General features: G+C 36.6%; 1 protein-coding gene across 1 annotated transcript in view; it reads right to left on the reverse strand.

Annotated features, from left to right (window-relative positions):
- The window catches only part of Mdfic2 (MyoD family inhibitor domain containing 2), a 110798-nt gene that overhangs the window by 10012 nt on the left and 75682 nt on the right, over positions 1-25104 (reverse strand). The window lies entirely within an intron of this gene.

Here is a 25104-nt window from a genome sequence, read left to right on the forward strand (position 1 = left end):
CTCTAAAAATTAAGACTAGAAGAGTGCAATTGTAACATTTGTTATATATTATGTTTTTCACTTATCACATTATCACCTATCATATTAACTTGTAGTACAAATTTCTACTATAGTTTTTGTTGTGATGAATGAGGAGACTCAAGAAATTCCTTCACTTAGATGAGCAAAGTCTCATAGTGTGTTACCTATGTACTGTCGAGGTTATGGATCAGAAGAGTCAGGGGAAGGATCTTAAATACTGGGCATCACACAAGGCATCGAAAAAGTTGATTATATTACAGTATGTACAACTGTGTGAACAGAGAAACAGCTCATGACATCATATTAGAGAGAGGACCAGGCTGAATGATGGTACTGTTCTGCTGGGTAGTTAACATGATCCCAAGGAAGTCACTTTATAAATTTTTCCTTTCTAGAAATCTCAGTTTCCTCCTTTGTGAGAAAAATGAATATAGACAAATATCCATAAGTGTATTCCTATTTCTGCCCTCAGAGATGTTCAGTTAGTACCCTTTTGTCTGCCTTCATATTTTTAGGGTCTCCAGCCAGGTGATGGCCTGTCTGGCCTTGGAGGTGTGCCTCTTGGAGGCATGCTTTTTTCCATGTAACCTACAGGCACAATTGTGGAAGATCTTCTTCTGGCCAAGTCCCCGGCCAAGATTTTGATTTGAAGAGGCATAGAGAAAGCTGAGGAGGCCCACGTGCTTCATGTATTTCAGGGCTTCTGTATTCTTTCATTCCATATAATAGTTGAGGGCCTGTCATTTGACAGGCACAGTGATGAATATTGAGGTACACTGGTGACTAAAAAGGTATGGTCCTTGGCCTTTATAAGCATCACACAAGAAGAAGCTTATTTGGTTACAATATATAATATATATATGTTGTATGCAATTTATATTATATATTGTATACACAATATACAGCATTATATAACAGAGATGCATCTCATGACGTGATATTAGAGGATAAGACTGATGATTCATTAAGCAAAGTTCTAAGGTGGGGAAAAGAGAAAACAGAAGAAGGCTATTCTCAAACATGCAGCCAGTTTGACTCTCAGGGACATCTTAAGCCCTAAACATAAAGAGTGACTTGGTGGCACTCGAGTGATTGGAGAGGGTAAAGGTGTGTTCTGGGCAGTCATATTTCCATAGCTAGCCAGCACCTGGCTGACTCAGTAATGCTCATGAATGGCTGAAATGAATAATGGGACAGGTAACCTGCCTTGATTTTACTATGCCTATGTAGCTTAGTGCAAGAAATATGTTTCTGCCACCTCCATCGTCTTTGACCATTCCAAAGTTGGCTCTTGATGTGAGCAAATGGAAAGCTCTGTTTGCTTCTGCCTGGTCCCCAGACTGTTCTGCAGAGTAGAATCATCTTTTAAAATTCTGGAATCTTAAAAATCTTCAGGTGTTCTCTTCCCTCTAACAGACCATAATACCTGGGAAATTTTGAAACTCCCCAGGTAAATCCAATAACCACACAAGTTTGGGAACCCTAGGAACTTTCTAGTTTTGAGAGTGAAGGAAAGAGAGAATACCCAATAGACTGTAAATCAGTTATTCTCAGAAACCAGTCATGAGACTGTTGCTCTCTGAGGGCTCAAACTGGCCAGTTTGACTCTTGGGGACATCGTAAGCCCTAAACATAAAAAGTGACCAAACGGTCTGCTACCTATTTTTGTTTCTTTTTGATTTCATAAACAGCGTTAGTTTACCACAATGCTTAATTTTATTCCTTTCTGCATATGCTGATGGCTTTAAAACTCTTGGTTCCAGTTTTGTCCACTCTAAAAAGGATCGGCAGAAGTGGGGGTTCAGGATTAATACAGTATTGAATACTGACTATTGAAATAGAATTGGTCTACAGGTTGGGAAACTCTAACTTCCACTAACCCAAGAGGGTTTCTTCCAAATTAATAATATAACAATAATGTTGATAATGAAAATAGTAGTTTCTTTTCCTTACTTGGAGATTAAAGCACCCAGTAATCAGCCAATATCACAAACAGATAGATATTCAAATAATGCCTCAGACCTCTTAGAGCAACATTGATATTTTTGACCAGGGAAAGGCTGTAGGATGTTTAGCTATATCCCTGTCCTCTATACCTCTACCTACTAGATGCCAGTAGCATATGTTCTTGTACGTTGTGATAATCAAAAATTTCATACACACACACACACACACACACACACACACATACACACAGTTGCATGTATTTCATGTCAAGTTCCAAATTACTAATATATACCTTACTGAATTTAAGAATCTTGAAGACTCTAGGAAGTAGATATTGTTAGCCTCCTTGAACAGATGGGAAAATTAGAAATTGTCACCTCCAGTTAGCAGATGACTGAGAATAATGATGACTTAGAGCATTTACTTAGTAAGGACTCGTCATTAGTTAGTGTTAGAAATGGGATTCAAACCCAGCACTAGTGGACTGTAAAAGCTTTGCTCTTATCTTGTTCTCTCTTAGACCATACAACCTATCTCTGATTTATGCTTAATTTTTATTTGGCTTCCTAATTACTAAGACTACATATCAGCAAAACCCTCTATAGCCCAAATCTTGAGATGCCTCAGTATCCCAAATCCAGCCTTGTAAATAATTTAGCTTGACAGACCCACCTTTTCCTATGCGGTATTTGCAAAGTAAAACCAGCTTCTTGCAAACTCGGGGATTCCTACCCACTCAGTTCCAGCTGCTTTGTAACGTACATTAGACAGAAGCTCAGAAAAAGCTGATCGCTAGCGAAACCTTGATGAGTATAGAGATTACAGCAGCTATTTACTTAACAGAATTAATTAACAATCAGTTCAAATTATCACACGTAGTCAGGCTGCATGTAATTTAAATTGCTTTTGCACAAAGTAATTCAGTAACAAAAAAAAAGTTGGATAGAGGTTACTGGAATGTAAGAACATGCAGAGAATACGATATACAGCCAAGTGGTATTATGATTCTCTTTTTAATTTTGCGACTTTAAGTATAGCACTTTGAATGTAAGTGGATGCTACATTAAAGCAACCATTTGGGTACCAAAAGGATTTCAAGGAGAAGTTAAGCTGCCATTCATAAAGTTAATTTAATTCTATATCTCTGTTTATATTTTTATTTTTTTCATTCCTCAGTGGAAACTATCTGTTTGCTCATTAAAAAGTCATCTGACATACACACATTTCAGAACCCAGTCTGTTCAACCCAGAATTCTGACATCTGATGTGAGTCACAATTTTTGGGTGAATGACATCTCCCATTTTTTATAGATGGGATGCTAACAATAATTCCCTCCAGATTCCTTCTTTATGGTGTTACTTGACATTGGACCTGAAGTATTACAAAGTAGCATAAGCTAAAAGGAGAAACATATAAGACGTGCTATCACATCTCTTGCAGAGAGAACTATTTTAGAATTAAATAAGGAACTCGTGAAACTATATTTGGAATGTTATACATAGTTCTTGACATTAACTCAGAAAATTATTTCTTTCAACAGAAAAAAAAATCAAAATTGGGACAAAAATTAAGAGCTCATCTATAGTTCTTAGAAAAAAAATTAAAGTCTATCTTGAAAGTCAGTGAAATAGAAAATTCATGTTTGGGTTAGAAATAATTTCAAGAACCAGTGGGCATAAACTAAGTAACAGAAAGATAGAGTTAATTAATTTTTTATTACCATTGAGCAAATGTCATTAATTTAATTCAATTACCATTTATTTAGTACCCACATGCAATAGATGAATCAGTGTGACAGGAACTATCAATTTATTTACTTTAAGTTATTAAGGAAACATTTTCATGTTTTTCATTTTTGCTCACTAAATGTGACTTGGTAATTTTTGCATCATTATATTCTCTATTTAAGCTCTTATAGACATAGACATTAGAATTATAAATAAATAGCATCTCTTCTTCCTTGATTTCTCTGATTCTAGTCTTATTTGTGCTTTTCTTTTTGCCTTTCTTATTCCTTTCTCCTCTCCTCCCCTCCCTTTCCTCTGTTCCCCTCCCCTCCCTTCTCTTCCCCTCTCCTCTTCTCTTTTTTCCTTTGCTTCTCTCCCCCTGCCCAGGTTCTTTTTTGTTTATTTCTCTGACTGACCTTCCCTGTCTCTTTTATCCAGTTCTATTTACCTCTAGTTTTTTCAGTATATTTATTCCTTAAGCTTTGGTCTTCTGCCTTCCTTTCTTTCTACCCTCCCCTCGAAGGTCACATTTGTCCACCCTCATAACTTGATTCTTTTCTTTGTGAAGTTAGCCTCTAAATCTCTATGTGGTCAGCTTACCAGCCAGCTGCCCGTCAGGCCACATTTACTGAGCATGAACTCCATGCCTGGCCCTGTGCTAACTCCTGGGGAATTCACAGAAAAATCACAAAGAGTCTTGGTTCTTAGAGTCCCACAATCATCACAAATTTTGGTCTTACACTTGTAACTGGCTATTGGATATTTTATTTAGGGTAGCACCCCAATCCTTTCAATTTTATCTCTTTTTCTACTAAGTCCTTCATTATTTTCCCCAAACTGGGTAACTCTGGCTATCCCTGGAGATTCTACAATTTGATTTCATTATATGTTCATTTTTCCAGTTCTGTAGGCTTAGAACTAATGTTTGGCCTGCCCCATCCCTCCAGCCAGTCACTGTGGAGTTTTTATTTTTTTTTCTAAATATCTCTCAATTCCTTATCTTTTTCATTTCCATCCTGACCACTCAGCTTTAATCCTCTGGACTCCAGTCTGAATTCTTTTGGTGGCCCTTGTTTTCCACATGGTGGCAACTCTCTATAAGACATCTTATATACCATAATCAAAGTGATGTTTTGAACTCTATCTTCTTGTCATATTATTCATTAAACAAAAGCATAGCAAAACATGCATACACTTTCTCTCTCACACACACACAAGAAATATTCAGGGCTTGCTATTAGCTGAATAATTTCCTCCTCTCCTCGTTTCAACCTCTCCATTCTATTGCCTATTTGACTTTTGAAACAGGTTGCCAAGATTTTCTTGTGTGTAGTAAACTCAATATGCCTATAACATTTTTTAGATAAGCCTTCAAGGCAGAGTGATTTTAATTCCAGTTCTAGATCCAAATGTTTAAAGTGAATGTGTATTTCAAACGTAGAGGCCACTTTTAAGCTATAATGGTGAATTATATTTTTCCTTGGATTTGAACTACGCTCTGGCTGAGAATTTAGTGCTGTAATTATCTGTGGTTGAAATCAGATCAAGGCAGACAGGTGACATGTCAAAGAGTAAGCTACCAAACCATTAACAAATGATTGTGGTTAGCAGTTAATAGAAGTGACACTGTTGAGAACAAAAATATATGAGAATTTTATAAAGTTCACACAACTGCTATCATTTTTCATTATTTTTAAAATACATAGCCACAGCTCAATAGGTAAAAATACAATACATAAAATATAGGAAATCATTTTACTAGTCAAACAATTATTAGAAAGAGTCTGAATCAAATTTTCTACACGAGTAAATCACTATTCTTCTTTTGTTTACAAATATTTTTTGAGACAAGGTGTCAGTATACTGACTAGACTGGACTCAAATTCTTGATCCTCCTGCCTCCACACCCCAAGTAGCTGGGATTACAGGCCTGTACCATCATGCTTGACACTATTAGTCTTATATGAAATAAAATTGGAAAACAATACTATGGTTAAAGACAGAAAAAAATTAGGAACATAAGTGTTTTTGGCACTAACAAAAGCCAAATAAAATGTGATGGATACTCAAAGAAGCTTTGTTGTCAAGAAAACCCTTTTTCTTGTTTAGAAACTAAGTACGAAACAGAGTAGATAATTTTCTTCAGCTGAAGGAGGAGGGCTTCCTAAAATATTCTCACTTTTTGAATTAAATGAGAGTAAGTAATTGTGGAATATTTGATTGATAAAGCCTGTTAGACTGGATAAAACAAAACCTTGGGTCTATTAAATCTAATTTGTGGTGGGGAATCTATGAGATAAACATATTTGACATATTTTTATTAATTTTTAAATGCCTGCTCTGGTTAGAAGATGTCCTTTAAAGACTTTTGAGCAAAAGTAGCAGTTTTATATATCACTGTTTTGATTTGTCTTCTGTGCAATCCAGCCTCAAAAACATTAGATGAAATGTTTATCAAGGTCTATGACAAGGGGATGTTTTAAGCCTTTTCACTCAACCTTAGTAACTCTCTGTTAAGAAGCAGAAGTATATTATTTCTCCAGAAATAATACCAGTGAGTGTTCAAGGTGAAAAGGATTAAAAAGTAAGAAAGACCTGAGTGGAGAAGGGTAAATATGGCCTCCTCCTCTGACTTCCTGGACACCTGCAGAGCAATTTCAACCTTTTGGGGCTGAAGTGTTTTGTTGTTGTCTTTGTCTTGATTTTTTTTTGTGGCTGTTGTTTGTTTCTTTTCTGCTTAATTTTTCCAGGTAATTAGCTCGGTTTTCTGCTCACCACTACAATTGTGTACACAGGCATTGGCTAAGTGATACACTTTTATGGCCAGATCATAAATTGGTAACAAGAAGCAATTCAGTCCTAAGAGGTGGTTGAATCTTCTTTAGACATGAAAATAGTTTGCAATTATGAGTCTCCATTTCATTTTTATGCAGTTACCTTCAGTTTAATGTTTGTAAAAATTGTCTCAGGAAATAAAGATTATGTTACCCAAGGAAAAAGATTGGTTAGCAGTTTTTATAGTTTGATGCCCTTGGATAAGTAATAGGTTTAGAGCTCTCAAGAAATAAATGAAGCCAATCAGGCTATAAACTCATGCATAATTGGTATTAGATATACAGTTGAATTTTTTTATATCTATTAGTGTTTAAATAGAAATGCTAAAAAATTCAACCCTAATTATTTAAAATATTTACTATTATGTTAAATCAATCACAGATTATTTATTCCAACTATCATTTATATACATTATCCTATTAATGTATATAATATGATAATTTAAATGTCACTTACATACATTATCATATTTGCAACAAAACAGTATTGCAAAATATTGTCAGTTTGGTCAATGGGGAAGTACTTGGAGGTTTTAGTGGCTTACCTGAGGTTGCTCAGCTGGTAAGAGGTAGAGCTAGAACTTCATCTTAACTGACTTCCAATTCATCTGGCCATCAAATCTTGCATCCTCAAACTTTTTAGAAACCAGGCACTCTGACATGAGGTTGGACTATTTTTTCTTTTGTCTCTTTTGACTGTCCTCTCTCCAGGTTAACCAATGTTGCTGATATGTTACTAGGAGGAGGTATGTTTTGTGTCTGTTCAGTACAGAACTCCTATTTAATAACTAATGATTGAATTTTCCAAACTCAATCCTCAAGCTCACTGGAAGAAACTTCCTAAAAATGCTCCCCTGACCCTAATGTGAATGAATTATTCTGTATGGGAACCCTTAGAGGTCTGGATTGATATTCTTATTATAGCCCTTCCTTGAGTGGTGCTGTGATTAATTGTGGTTGTGTTGGTCCCTCCGTCTCTGTTGTGACTTCTTCAGGGAATGCATGGTCCATTCGTCTTCTGTTTCCCAGCACCTAGCACAGTCTGGCAGAAAGCAAGGGTTAAAATTTTCAGTTGGCTAATGAGCTGACTGACAGATTAAAGGTAGGGTGTCTCAACTTTCAGGTCAACAGAGGTGCTCTAAGAACCTCCCACTGGTCTTTGTCTTCCATTCTTGGTCTGCCAGTTGATCCTGGTGAAAGCCTACATATTTCTCTCTCTTATGGTAAAGTACATATTGATTTTTAATTTGATTTGAAAGCAATGTTTGCATTTGCATGTAAGCTATAAAGAACATAAAAAGATACAAAGAAAATAAAATCCTCTATTAATTCTTATCATTTATACACATTGTTATATTACCTTCACAAACATGGAAATATATGGTGTGATTACATATGTTAATTAGAATTAAAATATATAAATTGGAATGCATATAAATTCTAATTAGTAAATGTTAGAATATATTAAGTAGAATACTAATATCTTAATTTAGATATGAATATCTAATTAGTATCATATATTCAGATTTTAATATATAAATTAAAATATAGTATTTCCCAGATGTGTTGCTCATTATTCTAAGAGCTTTGCGTATATTAACCGATTTAAAACCCAGCAGTTCTCTGTTAAGTACTAGTGTTATTCCCATTTTCCGATGATTGTACAGGAGCACAAGGATGTAAAATAACTTACTTAAAGTCACACAAGTCATAGGAGATAGAGCTAGGATTTTAACTAAGGCTGCCGAGCTTCAAGTCCATGCTACTAACCAACATTTTATAATGTTGTCTAGATAGACATTTAAAAAAATATGTATTGGGATCTTACTGAATACATTATTTAGTTAGAATTATATTATAAACATTTCCTTACATCCTAAAGATTTTAAAAATCATACTGGGGTCTTAGCTCAAATGCTACCTCCTCAGAGCAGCCTTCCATTTTCTGAAATTAAAACAATGGTTTGGAATTGGAGCAGATTTTCCCTCTAAGAGGACATGTGGCAATGACTGGAGATATTTTTTACTGCCATGACTGGGATGGATGCTACTAGCATTACGGGGGCAAAGGCCAAGGAGGCTGCTAACATTCTAGAGTGCAAAATTCACAAAGAATATAGTTTCAAATGTCAATAGTGCCAAGGTCAAAAACATACATGAAGACCAGTGGAACAGAATAGAGGACCCAGATATGAATCCACACTACTATACCCACCTCATTTTTTACAAAGGTGCCAAAAACATATGTTGGAGAAAAGGCAGCCTCTTCAACAAATACTGCTGGGAAAAGTGGTTATCTGTCTGCAAGAAACTAAAACTAGATCCATGTCTACCACTTTGTACTAGTATCAACTCAAAATGGATCAAGGACCTAAATATCAGACCTGAAACTCTGAAGTTACTACAGGAAGGATCAGGAAACACTCTGGAACTAATAGGTATAGGCAAGGACTTCCTCAATAGAACCCTAGCAGCCCAGCAACTAAGAGAAAGGATGGACAAATGGGACTTCATAAAATTAAAAAGCTTCTGCACAACAGAAGAAATGGTCTCTAAACTGAAAAGACCACCCACAGAGTGCCAGCTATACATCAGACAAAGGACTCATAACCAGAATATACAGGGAACTTAAGAAACTCAGCTCTCCTAAAATCAATGAACCAATTAAGAAATGGGCAACTGAACTAAACAGAACTTTTTCAAAAGAAGAAATTCAAATGGCCAAAAAACACACGAAAAAAATGCTTACCATCTCTGGACATAAAGGAAATGCAAATCAAAACCACACTAAGATTCCACCTCACCCCTGTTAAAATAGCCATCATCCAAAACATCACGAACAACATGTGTTGGCGAGGATGTGAGGAAAAAGGAACCCTAATCCACTGCTGGTGGGAATGCAAGCTGATGCAACCACTCTGGAAAAATATTTGGAGACTTCTTAAAAATCTAAACTTAGACCTGCCATATGATCCAGCAATCCCACTCCTGGGGATATACCCAAAGGAATGCAACACAGGTTACTCCAGAGGCACCTGCACACCCATGTTTACTGCAGCACTATTCACAATAGCCAAATTATGGAAACAACCAAGATGCCCCACTATTGATGAATGGATCAAGAAAATGTGGTACTTGTACACAATGGAATTTTACTCAGCCATGAAGAAGAATGAAATCTTATCATTTGCAGGTGTATGGATGGAACTTGAGAACATCATTCTGAGAGAGGTCAGCCAGGCTCAGAAGACCAAAAGTCATATGTTCTCCCTCATATGCGGACTTCAGATCTAGAGCAAATGCAGCAATGTGGTTGTACTTGGATCACATGACAAGGGGAGAGCACATATGGGAGATATAGGAGTAGGCAGAAAATCCAAAACGTGAAAGCGTTTGATGTCCCCACTCCAGAGGAGCTAATACAGAAACCTTAAAGTGATAGAGGTTATCATGAGCAGGGGATCAGGAGCCAATGTAAACATCAGTTAGAGTTGAATCAACATGGGTTGTTACACATGGGTACATGAAAGCAATAGTAGGACTCTCTCTGTATAACTGTTCTTAACTCAACTAGCAAAAATGCTTTGTCTTCCTTATTATGCTTATGTCTTTTCTTCAACAAAATTTGTGATAAGGGCAGAACAGGACCTGCCTGGAACTGAGGGGGGAGGGGGGATGAGAGGGGGAGGGGCCAGGGTGGAGAAATGACCCAAACAATGTATGCACATGTGAATAAATGAACAACAACAAAAATAGTGCCAAGGTTGAGAAAGCCTTACATAAAGTAATCTCATAGACCTTACAACTACCATACCACTGTTCATTTTCTTCACCGTGCTATCATCTGAAAATATTTACCTGCTTATGATATATATGTCTTTGCCACATTTAACTTTAGGAAAGCCTTGTCTATGTTAATTAATTTCTATATGAGTGCATAGGATACAGTAAGTACTCAATATATGCAAGACAAAGACTACATAACATTTCTTGCATGGTGTATCATAAACTGTTTAGCAATGCCCTATTCCATAAAGATGTATCCTTTTCCTATTTTTCCCTATCATAAATACTCCTGAAATAAACATTATTTTTGTGAATTTTTTTTTGCATCTCTATTTCTATAGTTAAATCCATAGGGAAGGACCTATTGAATTTTTAAAGCTCTTAGAGCATTTGCCTAATTGCCTTTCAAAAAAGTTGTATCACTTTTTACTCAAATCAACAGTGATTGTGAAGTTTGTCTGCTGATATTTGGCCAATCCTAGATTTTTTCATTAAAATAGTTTGTTTTTATTAATTTGGAAGGAACTTGGATTCAAGTGCCCAAATTCCTATAGCTGAGTAAACAGCCTTTCATTACTACAAGGGATAGAAGATTTTTTCATATCTAGCGTCTGTCTGTAGAATTTTTTTGTTCCAAGCTAGATCTTAGGTAATTTGGAGAACTCTTGAGTGACATCAGTTGGGAAACTGAAAACACTCATCAAGTATTCAGAGATCAATAAATTCTTGTTGAAAATACTTATTGAGTGCCTGATGATTGGGTTTTTTTTGTTTGTTTGTTTATTTTGTAGCTGATTCTTTTTGGTCATGAGGGTTGGGGGTGATATATCTCTTGATGGATTTAGAAGGCTCCCTATTGATGTCTAGGCCTTGACTGGTTAGTATCTACCTATGATGTACCCATAAAGATATGCTAAAAGTAAGACCTACACAGAGGTTCTGGAGAGGCCAGAAGTATATTCAGAGGGGCAAGAGATAATAAAAGGGAGAAAATAGATTGGAAAGCCACATGCTATTCATAACTCTTTTGCCCAGGATGAACCCAATTAGATTATGGAATTGATCAATGAGACTAATTGTGAACTTAAGATCTATTTTCTTGGTGGCCTACCTGGTAGAAGTTTAACCCACTGGTCTCCAAATTGACATACGGGTATCTACAGGGAGCCACACGTCTACCCAATGAGGTTAATGCATCTAGTTTTCTTCTTAAAATTTTAACATAATAGTTGTTTTGCACACTTTATATTGTATATTACAGTTAATATGATTGCATATATACCCACCATGTACATGGATATTTATGTGTGAGTATGTGTACATGAGGTATTTGTGTTATCTCCCTTTTTAATATTAGAGATTTACAATAAAACATTTGGTGACTGCTGCTTTTAGTGAAAGATAGAGGTCAGCAGTCTGCATCCTTCTCCGACCTAAGGAATTCAGTTTTCTCAGGCTTCCTTTTGGTGCCAGGGCGTGTCTGCTGGAACACTGACATCCCCAGCAGCTGCAGTAGTGGCCTGGGTAGACTTTTCCTCTGAGTTTCTATAGTGGTAACAGGATTAACAGACTCTATTCTGGAAGTACTTGGGTGGCATAACACCTCCCAGCAGAACTATTCCTGACAAGTTTGTGCAGATGGAAATGCATATTTATGTCACTTAAAGCCTACAAGAGACACAAGGATTTGAGCTATAACAATAAATAGAAAAAAAATTCTTTAGCGTTTTTGGTAACCCATACTCAAGTGCATTGACTGTGCTTGGCGAAAGACCTACAGTTTGCTCTTTGTCCAAGCATAAAATATTCAGCATTTAAGCGTGTCGAGGTGAACTCTTCTGAATATATTTTAGAGTGTTAAAAATAAGCTACCACAAAGTTAGTTTAAAATTTCAGGTCTTAAAAATAACAGGACAATTTTATGAAGTGTTTGGGCCATTTCGAGGAGGAAAAAAATTTCTTTTAAGAAAGAGTGTTTATTGGTGCCATTTACTAATAAAGACAAGTTTTTAAAAATCATTTCCAAATAGTCACTGTAGTCATGGTTTCCTTATTTAAGATATTGTCATACAGCATTCCTTGATACTTATTTTCCTATATTTCTTCTCAAACACCTCTCAAAATACAGAGGAAAAAGAATACTCACGTCCATAAAATTTGGTATTGATATTACTGGGAAAGACACAAAAATACCAACCATTAAAATTAAACTGAAGAATCCAATCAGTCTAGCCTTTAAGTTGGCTCTGTTAAAAGTAAAATGAACCACCCTTGTTTTCTACTTGCTCCTGAAGCAGGAGCCATAGTTTATATCACCAGAAAGCTATGCTGTCATTGGTTTTTGAAGAGATGTTGCTTCTTGATGTGGTCAAGAGTGACCTATAGTTCTTTATCATCTCATCAATCCAGAAATAATTTGTTACAACTAATAGAAGAAAATTTCCCCCAAATTCTACGTGGTTCTCATTAGGTTATAAGAAGAACTTTATAAAGGAAAAGAGAAAAAGTCGTAAGCAGCTAAGAAAGTGAGATGAAAAGTCAACACAATAGATCAACCCAAAGGGACATTTATGAAATAATAAAGAATATGAAAATGTCAAATGCATAATTACACAATGAAAATGTGCTTTTAGAGGCAGTAAAGAACAGAATCAACACTGCAGAAAGTATTACTAGTAATATAAAGAGCAACCAAGATGCCCCACTACTGATAAATGGATCAAGAAAATGTGGTCCTTATACACAATGGAATTTTACTCAGCCATGAAGAAGAATGAAATCTTATCATTCGCAAGTAAATGGATGGAGCTGGAGAACGTCATTCTGAGCGACGGTAGCCAGGCTCAGAAGATAACAAGTCGTATGTTCTCTCTCGTATGCAGACTTTAGATCTAGGGCAAATGCAGCAATGTGGTTGGACTTGGGTCACATGACAAGGGGAGAGCACACACGGGAGGTATGGGGATGGGTAGAAAACCCAAAACATGAAAGTGTTTGATGTCCCCACTGCAGAGGAACTAATACAGAAACCTTAAAGCAACAGAGGTGAATATGAGAAGGGGATCAGGAACCAGTGAAAAGATCAGTTAGAGATGAATCAACTTGGGTTGTAACACATTTGTACATGGAAGCAATGCTAGGAATCTCTCTATATATCTATTTTTAACTCAACTAGCAAAAACAGTTTGTCTTTCTTATTAATGCTTATGTCTTCTCTTCAACAAAATTAGAGATAAGGGAAGAACATGTTCTGCCTGGAAGTGAGGGGGTTGGGGGGAGAGGGTGGGGCGAGGGGCAGAGGGGAGAAATGACCCAAACAATGTATGCACATGTGAATAAATGAATAAAAATAAATAAATAAATAGCAGCTATAAAAATTCTTCTACAGTTCAAATGTGAAGGACAAAGAATTAAAGTTTTGATGGTAAAAATGATGGCAGACACAATGGTCAAAGCTCATAGATCTTATCTAAGAGAGAGTTTTCTAAAGAAGAAACTCAAACTATCCAAATGTAAGCTTTGTTTAGGGTGATCCTAAAGTATACTGGGTGTCCTTAAGTTGAAATAATTTTTGAGTGTGTACCCCACTGCCTAAAGTTTAGTAAAACAGAGACCCACATCCTAGAAAATATTTTAGTTACAAATATATTTTGCAAGCTCTCAAGCAATAAAACTAGATCGTGTAAGAAAGAACTGTCCATGAATTTGGCCTCAAATCATTCTTGTACAAAGCTTTCAGAAAATAGTGATGCCATTTATTCAAAATTTTGAAAGGTTTTATCCTAATAATTTTACCCACAAACTGTTTTATCTATGTGAGAGTTTAATGCCATATCCTCATCATGTATTATCCGAAGAAACTATATTACCTTACAGACCTTTCTTGAAAAAAATATTTAAAGTTTTATTTTCACTGATTAAGACAACAAAAATTAGGAAATCAAGTTTTACACAGCTATGGCAAGAAAGGAACTATCAAGTGGTACAAAACTGATCTTACCTAGAAATACCTAGCTGGCTTTAATTGTACTCTAGACAGTCCTGGCTGTCCACAAAGAGTATGGAGGTGTTTAGGTTCCATATAGGATGACATCTGGATATAAAATATGAAGATACCTTTTAATTAATTTTTATTCTTCATTATAACAGTAACTTAGAAATCACACATAAGAAAAACTCTCTGACAAAATTTCAACACATGAAAGAACTTTCTAAATGTTCTTATTGAACATTCATAAAAAATTCCACATTTTTTATAAATTTGCCAATTTTTCTGAATTTTTCCAACTTTTTAAATGAGTATTTCAATGCAAAAGGTTTTTAGTAAAAACTAAGACATTGTTTTTTCAGTGAAGAAATATTCATTTTTGAAAAGACATGAAAATAATAATATTTAGAAATATTTGTTGACTGCTACTGTGCTTGGAAAAATTTACCCTATAGGAATCTTTACAATGGTGCTATAAATCACTAGTGTGATACTATGGATTAGAAACCAGGACAACCAAATAGAAATATTATGGCTAAAAAACACATGAAGGAATGCTCAGCATCCCTAGCCATAAAGAAAATGCAAATGAAAACCATGTTAAGATTCCACCTCACCCCTGTTAGAATATCTACCATAAGAACACAAACAACAACAAATGTTGGCAAGGATGTGGGAAAAAAGAAATCCTCATACACTGCTGGTGGGAATGTAAATTAGTACAACCACTATGGAAAACAATATGGAGGCTCCTCAAAAAACTAAAAATAGAACTGCCATATGATCCAACAATACGACTCCCGGGAATATACCCCAAGGAATGTGAGTCAGGTTATAATAAAGGCACCTGCACACCCATGTTTACTGCAGCATAAGTCATGAGAGCTAAGCTATGGAAACAGTCAAGATGTCCCACTACTACAAATGGATTAAGAAAATGTGGTATTTTTATACAATGGAATTTTATTCAACCACAAAGAATGATATTTTGTTGTTTGCAGGTGGATGGAATGGGAGAACATCATCTTAAGTGAAGTTAGCCAGGTTCAGAAGGCCAAAAGCCACAGATTTTCTCTCATATGTGAAATACAGAACTAATACAAATGCAGCAATATTATGAAAAACAGTCACTCTAAGGGGAGGTCACATACAAGAAAGGGAGGGTAAAAGAAGGAAGTTAAGAGGGTGAATATGGCTGATGTTCTCACTATACAAGAATGAATATAGAATGTTTAAATCTGCTGAAATCACCATAAGAAGGGGACTAAGGTAGAAAGAAGAAAAATAGAGGCAATGAACCAATTCGAGTTATAATGCATACATACATGGAAATGTCACAAGGAAACTCTCTGTATAGCTATCTTAAACAAACAAAAATGTAATTTTTTTTCTTTTACAAAATTAGAGAACAGGAGGATGTAATAGGTCCTGTCTGGGGTGGGGTGTCAGTATCATTTGGAGGGGACAGGATATGGGGAAAGAGTGTAGGAGGGTGAATATGGTGCAAATACTGTGTACACATGTATGTAAATGGAAAAATGAAACCTGTTGAAACTATTCCAGGAATAGGGAGTGGGAGGGATAAAGGAGAATGATGGAGGGGATGAATTCAAGTATAACATATTGTAAGAACTTTTGTAAATGCCACAATGTACCCCCAGCACAACAATAAAAAGAGAAAATAAATAAATCAATTCTGTCAGTTTTCTATCAAAGAAATATTACAATTAGAGTGACCATTGCACACACATTGGTAATTTTATTCTATAGAAGTATTTACAAATATTTCCTTTGTTTAGTACTATACACCTGTATTCTTTAAAAATATTTTCAGAAAGAAAGGAGGAATAGAAAATTAAAGCATTTGGGAGACGCCTTTGAGGTAGTGAATATTTTGGCAAGGAACTAATCCTTACCAATATGGTTAGACAAGGGAGGCTGTAAGTACAATAAAAATATACAGGAGTACAGTGCTTTCAATCCACACATTTCTTTCATAGCCACTATCTATTTTATCAGCAGTTTCTCCTGATAGCACCCACACACAGACACTTTCGCAGCTTCCAACTCTGTGAATGTCCTTTACATTTTTTATTTTTGCTTAGAATTGTGTCTTCACTTCTCAACTCACTGAACTCCTAATCACCACTAAAGACTCAATAGATGTGGATATATTACTTATTCAACAAATATTTGTTGACTGCTATTATCTTTGGAAACTCTGCCAGGTACTGGGACTATGGCCGTGAATATAACCCATTTCTTGCCCTCATGATTTCAGTCTTTCTGAGTCCTTCCTAGAGTTACATAAAAAAGTTATTTCTTTTTTGGTGTCTCCATGACACTTGGTGATAAGTGTATCTGTACAAGGAAAAGAACGATGCCTTCGTATTCCCGAGTGTGGTGCAGTATTTTGGATACTGCACATTATTAACTGACAGATAATAAAAAGCTTTGAATTCTAATTTTCAGGTTTGTAGTCCTCTCTACTTTTCCCTGTATAATATTGTATCTAAAACAGTCACAATAATGGCCAGCACTGGTGAAATATTTTCAGATAAGTTTTTAGATGCAAAGTTCTTTGGAGGTTGAATAGAACTATAGCATTTTGGATACAGAATAAATAGATGCCACTTTTTTTCATCTCCCACACAATCATCCATCCAGCCATTTATTTGTTAGCACATGCTATAATAGTAATATAGCTAACACTCACGTCACACTATGAGAAGCTTTGGCTAAGTGCTTTAAATTAATTCTCATTTAATCTGCACAATAACCCAATGAGGAAGTTATTACAAGCTCGGTTTTCCCAGTGAGAAAATATATCTTGGAGAGCAAGGAGGCTGTACCTTATTCATTGTTGTGTTACTAAATTAGAACAGGTTTGTGTAAGAACTTAAATTTAGGCATTTAGAGGCTAAGTTCTTCCTCTTAACTATTGAAATACATGTGGAAGATTCAAAGATGAATGAGGCATGAGTTCCTCAGGGGACTTTATGGTCTATTTAAAAGCAGGCAGACATGTTAACAGTTAAGGTGCTCCCAGGCATCCCTTCTAGGCCACTCTGACCTAATTTTTGTAAACCCATATAATTCTCCTTCATGACTAAGGACTTCTCAGACTTCCCCAATGAACCCAGTTCAAATCATGGGATACAACAGGTTCAAATGCAGATGTAGAAAAAAGAATGAAATAGATCTTGAATGATGGGAGTTGAGGCAATTTGGCTGTTGTCCCACTCCTTGGAACTCTGATACATATGATTACATCCAGATATCTTTGATAAGGCAGTTTTCCAAAGTTACAGGGCATGGTTAAGTTAGATGATGAGTGTTGGTCTTCATCCCATCAGTTGAGTAAATTAATCACCTGATTCCACATTAAGAACCTCAATCAATTAGGATGTCACAGAAAAAGCACAATTGAACCTGGCTGAAATCCCAAGTGCCTCCTGCTTGAGTGCTCTGGCTCTATCAGAGGTAGTAAGAACAGAGGTGATGCTGTTAACCATTACCACACCCACTCTGGCTTTCTAACTTCCTACCCCCAACCCATACCTCTGCAGACTGACAACAAGAAGAAGTTCTGCTGGTTGATTTCTCTGAAAATTGAAGGTAGGAGAGCAAAGTCATGGGAAGGTGTGGGGTTTGATAAAATTCTGAGTTGTTCTTGGCAAGTGGAGGTGAACACTCTGAAATGCCTCTGTTTCCAAAATTCTTTCTTACCATGTAGATTAGTCTATTTTAGTTCATTGTTGAGAGATCACTGGTATTTTAAATTTTTTGAACTGAGTTATATGAAACTATGCATTTTAAATCAACTTAAATAATTGATCTTTATGGATTTGTTTGTGTCTCTGCACTTTGATTTTAGTACTTGGTATGGGTATGCCCAGTATTTCTTGAATGCTGCTCAATTGCTCTGGACTAATCTCTCTTTAATTGAATGCCAAGTACATTTACAGAAGCTCAAAAGGTTGACAACAGGAATGCCAAAGGAACAACACTTAAGATGGAACTGTACGGCTTCCTGGGTTACCTGATCTTCCTTATGACTTAGCTAATGGAATTGAAGCCTGAGACAAGCCAGCCATGCTTTGTTTGAAGTTGTCCCTTGGTGTTAAAACAAGTACAAATATACCAGGTGGCTCAAGTTCAGTAATTCTGAGTAGAAAGAGCATTGTTTTTCTCTAAGAGAGCTCCATAACTCATCAGAAGATAGTACCTCTGTGTAAAAGAATTGCATTTGCTGTTTTAAAATCACTCTGTGAAGCATGCAGTCACAGGTGACCAGGTTGGTGACTCCAGTTGGTTTGCAGTGTAATATGGACATCACATTGACACAAGCCCACCTGGATCTTGTTCTAGGATGCCTATGCCAGGGTTCCTCCAAAATCAAATTCAGCAGAATCACTTGGCATGTTTGCTGACCTTTCAGAATCAGCCTTCCAATTCCTACCACATTAAACAGATAAGACTTTTGGCCAACCATGTGCCACCAGCTTCAGCTTATTTTCCTCGATTCGTCTTGTCTTTGTAGTCTGATTATTTGCAGCAGGATGTTAACATGGGAAAGCGACCATTTTTGCTAAAGTCTTCATTTTCTCATGCACCTATTTGAAGCCAGAAGGCAATTGAAACTCAGAGAGCTGAAGCAACTTATTTGAGGTCACACAGCCAAGATTCAAACTCAGTTTGTATTTTTGACCTCAAAGCAAGTCCTATCACTGTTGTGTATCTCTGTATGATCCCTTAAAATCAACAGGGTATGTGTAGAGCACTGTTATAAACAGACCCCAATACTTTGGGCCCATGTATGTTTAAGATGACTGAGTCAGGTCTACGGCCATAGCACTGATCTCGTCTAAGATGACTGAGTCAGCATTAGGAAGGTTTCTGTCTTTCTGAGAAAAAGCTGCTCTTCTAGATTGCAAGGAAACTGGTGCACTGATTGCCTCAATTCAGAGAGGCTGGTGTTCTTACCGCTTAGAAAATGACAAAACTCTTGACAAATTATTGTACTTTGGGCTTTCATAGTGATCTCATAAGGCTTTTTCCTGGTGACTCAGGTTCACCTCCAAAGCTGAAGTGTTAAAAATCTCTTTTCTCAGCATGCTACTTTAGAACATCCCAGAACAGGAGCAGGTGAACTGCAAGGTTGTCTACTATCAATATAATTCACATACCAATGAATGCTAGCCTGCTTTGGAGTTCTCACGTTTTTCTAAGAGGTGAACTTGGCCTAATCTTCATTTTTCTAGGGTGTTATTTCTCTGACACTACATTATTAATCTGTTTTTTTTCTTTTCTAGTCTTTTTTGGTAGTACTGTGGACTGAACCCAGGGCTCTGTGTATGCTAGGCAAGCTTTCTACCACTTAGCTATATCTTTGGCCTTTTTTCTTTTCTCTCTTTTTTCCTTTTTATTTATTTATTTATTTGCATTTGAGATAGAGTCTTTCTAAGCTGTGCAGACTGGCCTTGAAATTGCAATCCTCATGTCTCAACCTCCCCAGTAGATGGGAGTACAGGCACATGTCACCTTACCCAGTTGTCACTCTGACTTCTGTATCTACACCACCCCCACCTTGTAGTTTTCTCTCTTTTTTTTTTTACTATGATCTAGTGTGATATCTAGGGTGAGAGTGCAGTATCTACGTTATTTCTGTACTTCCCATTGTATTTTTGTGAGTGTGTGTATGTGTGAGTGTCTGTGTGAGAGTATGTCTGTGTGTGTGAGTGTGTGTGTGTGTGGTACTGAGTTTTGACCTCAGGGATTTGTGTTTGATAGGTGGGTGCTCTACCACTTGAGCCATGCTGGCAGTCCTTTTTTTTGGTTTGGCCATTTTGGAGATAGGGTCTTGCTTTTTGCCCAGTCTGGCTTGGATCACAGTCCTCCTACTTTAAGCTTCTGGCCATTGCAGGAAATTACAAGCAGGTGCCACAAATTATGCCCAGTTTTTTCTTTGAGATGGAGTCTCACAAAGTTTTTTCACCCGGGCTGGCTTAGAACCTAGATCCTTCAGATCTTAGCTTTCTGAGTAGCTAGGATTACAGGTATAAAAACTAAATCACTGTGGGTAGCTTTACCACTCACAAGGAGAGAGAAAAATAATTGGAGGAAGAAGAAACTGGATTCATAATCTTCAGTGGACAAAAATGTTTTTTCTTCTGTTTATAAGTAGCCTGATCCAAAGTCCCCACTACTACATGGAGTGGACACATATAATCCCTTATCTTCTAAGCACATAGTCATAGTGGATAAACAACCCCAGTACATCAGAAAAGATGATTCCTTGCCACAGCTGATGTTGCTTACCTCCACAGCTGAGCTGTTTTGCTTCACTATGTTCTACCACCTATTCTGGAAACCCTTTAGGTGGGCTCCAGATGTTTTTTAAGCGGTGCCATCAAAACTAAACTAAAACGGAATGACAACAAATCCTTCTGTTATCTTGTTGGCAGTATTTAATGAGCGTGTTCTCCAAAGATAGAAAAGCTCTGTGCAAAGGATACATTTAACAAAATGCTGTAATTTTCACAATGCTCACTAAACATGTCACTTTATAACTGCCCCTTTGCCTTCACAAGTGCCAGGGGCAGTAATGGGGTCAGAGAGAGCTTTCTTCAACACTTGGGAAGCCACCCTCTGAGACCAGTAGAATTAAACATCAGGAGGAAATTCACCCCTTGTGTTTTTCCTGAGCAAAATGCTATTTCCAATCCTATTCCCTATTAAAACAAGTCGCTTGATTGCATCACTATAATTTTGTAGGCCCCCCTCTTAAGAATACAACAAAGAAAGGAGATGGGTGAAAATGTATGTTAAACAAAAACATAACATTATATCATCTTTTACTTTTGCAAAGGATGGGAAAACAGACTCATTAGTTTTGACTAAATACAAGGTTTCTACAAGGATTTTCAGGAGGTGACATGACAATGTTAGTAGGTACGCACAAGACAATGGAGGTTGAAGCTGTTTGAAAAATGTATTTCTCTGATAGCTCTTGGGTGTTGGGAAAGCTACAGAATAAATATATGGTAGATATTTTTTGATGTAAGAAAAGAATTTTTAAGGAAGGTATGTATTTTCATGATACATCTTTTGTACCATGATGAGCTAGTCCACAAAAGAAAGTTCTTTTTTTTGGTTTAATAAGAGAAAGTAATTTATAATACTGATATGTCAATATGTTTTTCAGTAAACTTCTCCCCAGATTTTCTTGAATTCTCATCGACATAGGAATTATAATTATATGTCTTCTTCCTACCTTCAAAGTGGTGTAAGGTGCTCATTTGCAGAGCTGTGCCGTTCAAGTCTTCACTAGAATAGGGATGTCATGACTTAGTTAATAATACTTTATTATTCACATTGATCTTTTTTATGGTGTTCTTTATCTCAAAAACATTGTAAATCAGATAGCTTCCTCCCACTCTTTTGTTCATCTGCAAATGTGTATTATTCTAGTTTAAGAGCAGTGGTGTGTCAAGAGTCAGTGTGTACTATTGGTGTTCTCCCTGCCTGCCTCAAAATCCTTTTCTCTGTAAAAGAGAACATGCCAGAAACATGCCTGATTCTAAGTTTTCTGTACATTTGCAAAAACCAAAATTCTGTTTCTCCTCCGGAACAAAACAGGCTTAGTCTTTCCTGAACTCACAAACATGGAACCACATATGTGACGATATGTTTTAGTGCTAAGAATGTAAGCACTTTAGGTTTGTTTTCTTTAGAAATGCTATTCTTCTGGTGATGGTACTATTGAATTAAATTTTAAGAAACTCCATTTAGACAAATGTTGTTAGTGGAAAGAATGCTGGCCTCATAAGTCTTAAACATTGTGAAATCAGCACCTTGTCCCATCACCATATACCAGGGTGTTTTGGACTGGGTGCAGTGGCTCACACCTATAATCCCAGCTGGAGGTGGAGATGGGGAAGATTGCATTTCCAGGCCAGATCAGAGAGACCCCCATCTCAAGAAAAAAAATCTGGGCATGGTCACACACACCTGTCATCCTAGCTATGTGGGAAGCATAAATAGGAGAATCACAGTCCAGACTGGCATGGGTATAAATGTGAGCCCTATTTTAAAAAGTAACTAAAGCAAACAGGACATGGGGGACTTGGCTCAGGTGTCCTGCCTACCAAACTCACACCCGGAGTTAAAACTCTAGTACTGGAAGAAAATCAGATGTCTTTGGATATGATGTTTACATGATTAAAAACAATGGGGACATATTGTTCTAGTCTTTGATTTATCTATATTGGAGTGTGTGCTGGACATATGTCAGATGAATTAATGAACATTCAGGTTTTAAAAAAGGTAAGTTGATCACGTCCCTTAGAAAACACTGTATAATATCCCACCCAACAGATGAATTTGAAGCAAGACAGCAGTCAGTGATTCACTCACTAACTCAGTAAACATTTATGCACTCAACTATACAGTAGTGCCTAAACTCCTATTTTAGTGTCTGAAACAAAAGTTTTAAGCAGGAATGAATTAAGATCATAGTTTTTGTCTTAGAAATGCCATTATGGGCTGGGTGCCGGTGGCTCATGCCTGGGCTATCCTGTAACTGCTGTTAGGCTGCTGAACAAAATGCTTCCCTTTGTGGATAGATTTTGTTTTTTAATATAGCACAAAAGTTTTGGCAAAAGAATCCCTGGTACAATTGTTCTAACTTCTGTGTCTTTTGTATGTCCTCTATATTATGTAGGTGAAAGGAAAATGCTTCCAAAGTGCAGTTCCTGAAATCTGGTGACAACTGTTTGAAACCTTAAAACTGTTTGATTTTATTGAAAATTGAATACTAACAACAAAAATGAAACCTGGAGTTTTATAAACTTTTAAAGGACAATGTACATCCCTCCAATCAATTTTTCATGAATTATTTTTTGGTTGGCTTCATTAGTATTCTGGTTTTATTTCCTTTCTTAGATGTACAAGTGGGTTCTACTTTGACGTTCTGTAATTCCTTTGGTGAATGGTATTGTGTACCATGTGACAGACACTGTATAATGAAAGGAGAATCACAGATGAAAGACACAGTCAGCTTTCAAATAACATCTAGTCAATCCCAGAATCTCGTGAAGTGACAATGAGAATACCATGTAATAAATGCTTGAGGGAGGTTGTGGGGTACACATGCAGAGCACCCCGCTAAGCTGCCATAGTCAGAGTCTTTCCAGACCTGGTAAGCCAAGAGGTGAATTAAAGGTCAATGGAAAGGATACGTTTTTCTCTTTCTTACAAAACACAAAAACTTTTGTGAATGAGTCTTTTTGCAATTACCAGCATCCTGGTATATGTGTAAGAAGAGGAAAGAAGTCCAAAGAGGAATGACCAGGAAATAGGAGAAAAACCTAGAGACACCAAGGTGTGTGAAAGAACGTAGTGGCTAGCAGCATCAGTGTATGTATTATGGACTTTATACATGCAGAAAGGTCCTTGTTGCATATATTGGTATGCCCAACGAATCAAGTATGACTAAAGAAGAAACTTGCAATTATGCCATCTTTAGCTCTCAAATATTTATGACAATGATAGAGAATGGCTAACTCATTCTCTTTCTGAGTCCCCAGTTAAACCCTATGTTCTGTTATTCTTGCCTGTCGGTCATGAGGAACAAATACTGCTGGCCAAAAGAAAAAATGTGCCTCATTTCCATGTTTGGTGTCTACAGTATTCCACTGGATTCACCCTGTTTTGTTCTGTACTGATTGACTAGTAGAAGGCAGAGACTGTGGTAGAAAACTCTGAGGAGTTCTTTGGGGATGTCAGGACCACAAGATGGAAAAAAGTGTGGATCTCCAAGTCAGTGTGTGATGGAGAGCAGGCCAGGACTATCTACCCACACTGAGGTAGCTCACTGAAATTCAGGGTTGTCATTTATCACAGCTACTATGGATCACTCTGGCTAATGATATATTTGTTTGGAATACAACTCATTCATGAGTTAATCAAGAAATATATATTTGTATATTTAGAGAATTACACTGATAGAAAATTTTGATATTTATTGAATTCCAGGACTTGTTTACTTTCTAATTTTATCCCATAAGAAATGCTATGTAGTAGATTTCATCACTGCCATCCATATTATTATGGTTAAGAAATTGGAGCTCAGATAGTTGGAGATATATTTTTAAGTCTCTAGAATTAAAAATGGTAGGGCCAGGAGCTGAATGCATTATTTCTCATTGGGAATGCCGTAGTCTATGTCAGACAACTCTTATCTCATTATTTCTTTCAAGAAGATAAACATAGTTACAATTCCTGATATAGTTCCCTTCATTCTGAAGACTAATGTAGGAGAGTCACTTCACTCAGCATAGTAACAAAAATTGTTTTCACCAATATGTCCTTTAATAAAAATCTGTATCTATTTGCAGACTAGAGTCAAAACCTTATTTTTTTTTATCACAAGAACTATTCTGTGGTTACCCAAATCTCTATCAATTCAAGGTTACCACTGGGCAAATAATAGACCACACACACACACACACACACACACACACACACACACGTTTTAAATCCTAACCAAACAGATGATTGAATAATGAAATTCTCTCTTGAAATTGGTTGTCAGAAGCCATCTATTTATTTTTTATTATTTAATATCTAGTTTCATTTAACAAGAACAAAAACTTTTAGTTGTGATGAGAGCAAGCTGTAATTTATTAGTCAAGGATTCTAGGTTTTTGCATAGATACATCTTCTAAGTGGTGATCTGTCTATGAAATGCTGTCTCATCCCTTCATCCTCCTTGAGTTTTGAATGTAGTACTCCATG

The sequence above is a fragment of the Castor canadensis genome, chromosome 10 (assembly GCF_047511655.1).
Source record: "Castor canadensis chromosome 10, mCasCan1.hap1v2, whole genome shotgun sequence".
In the NCBI taxonomy this organism is placed as follows: domain Eukaryota; kingdom Metazoa; phylum Chordata; class Mammalia; order Rodentia; family Castoridae; genus Castor; species Castor canadensis.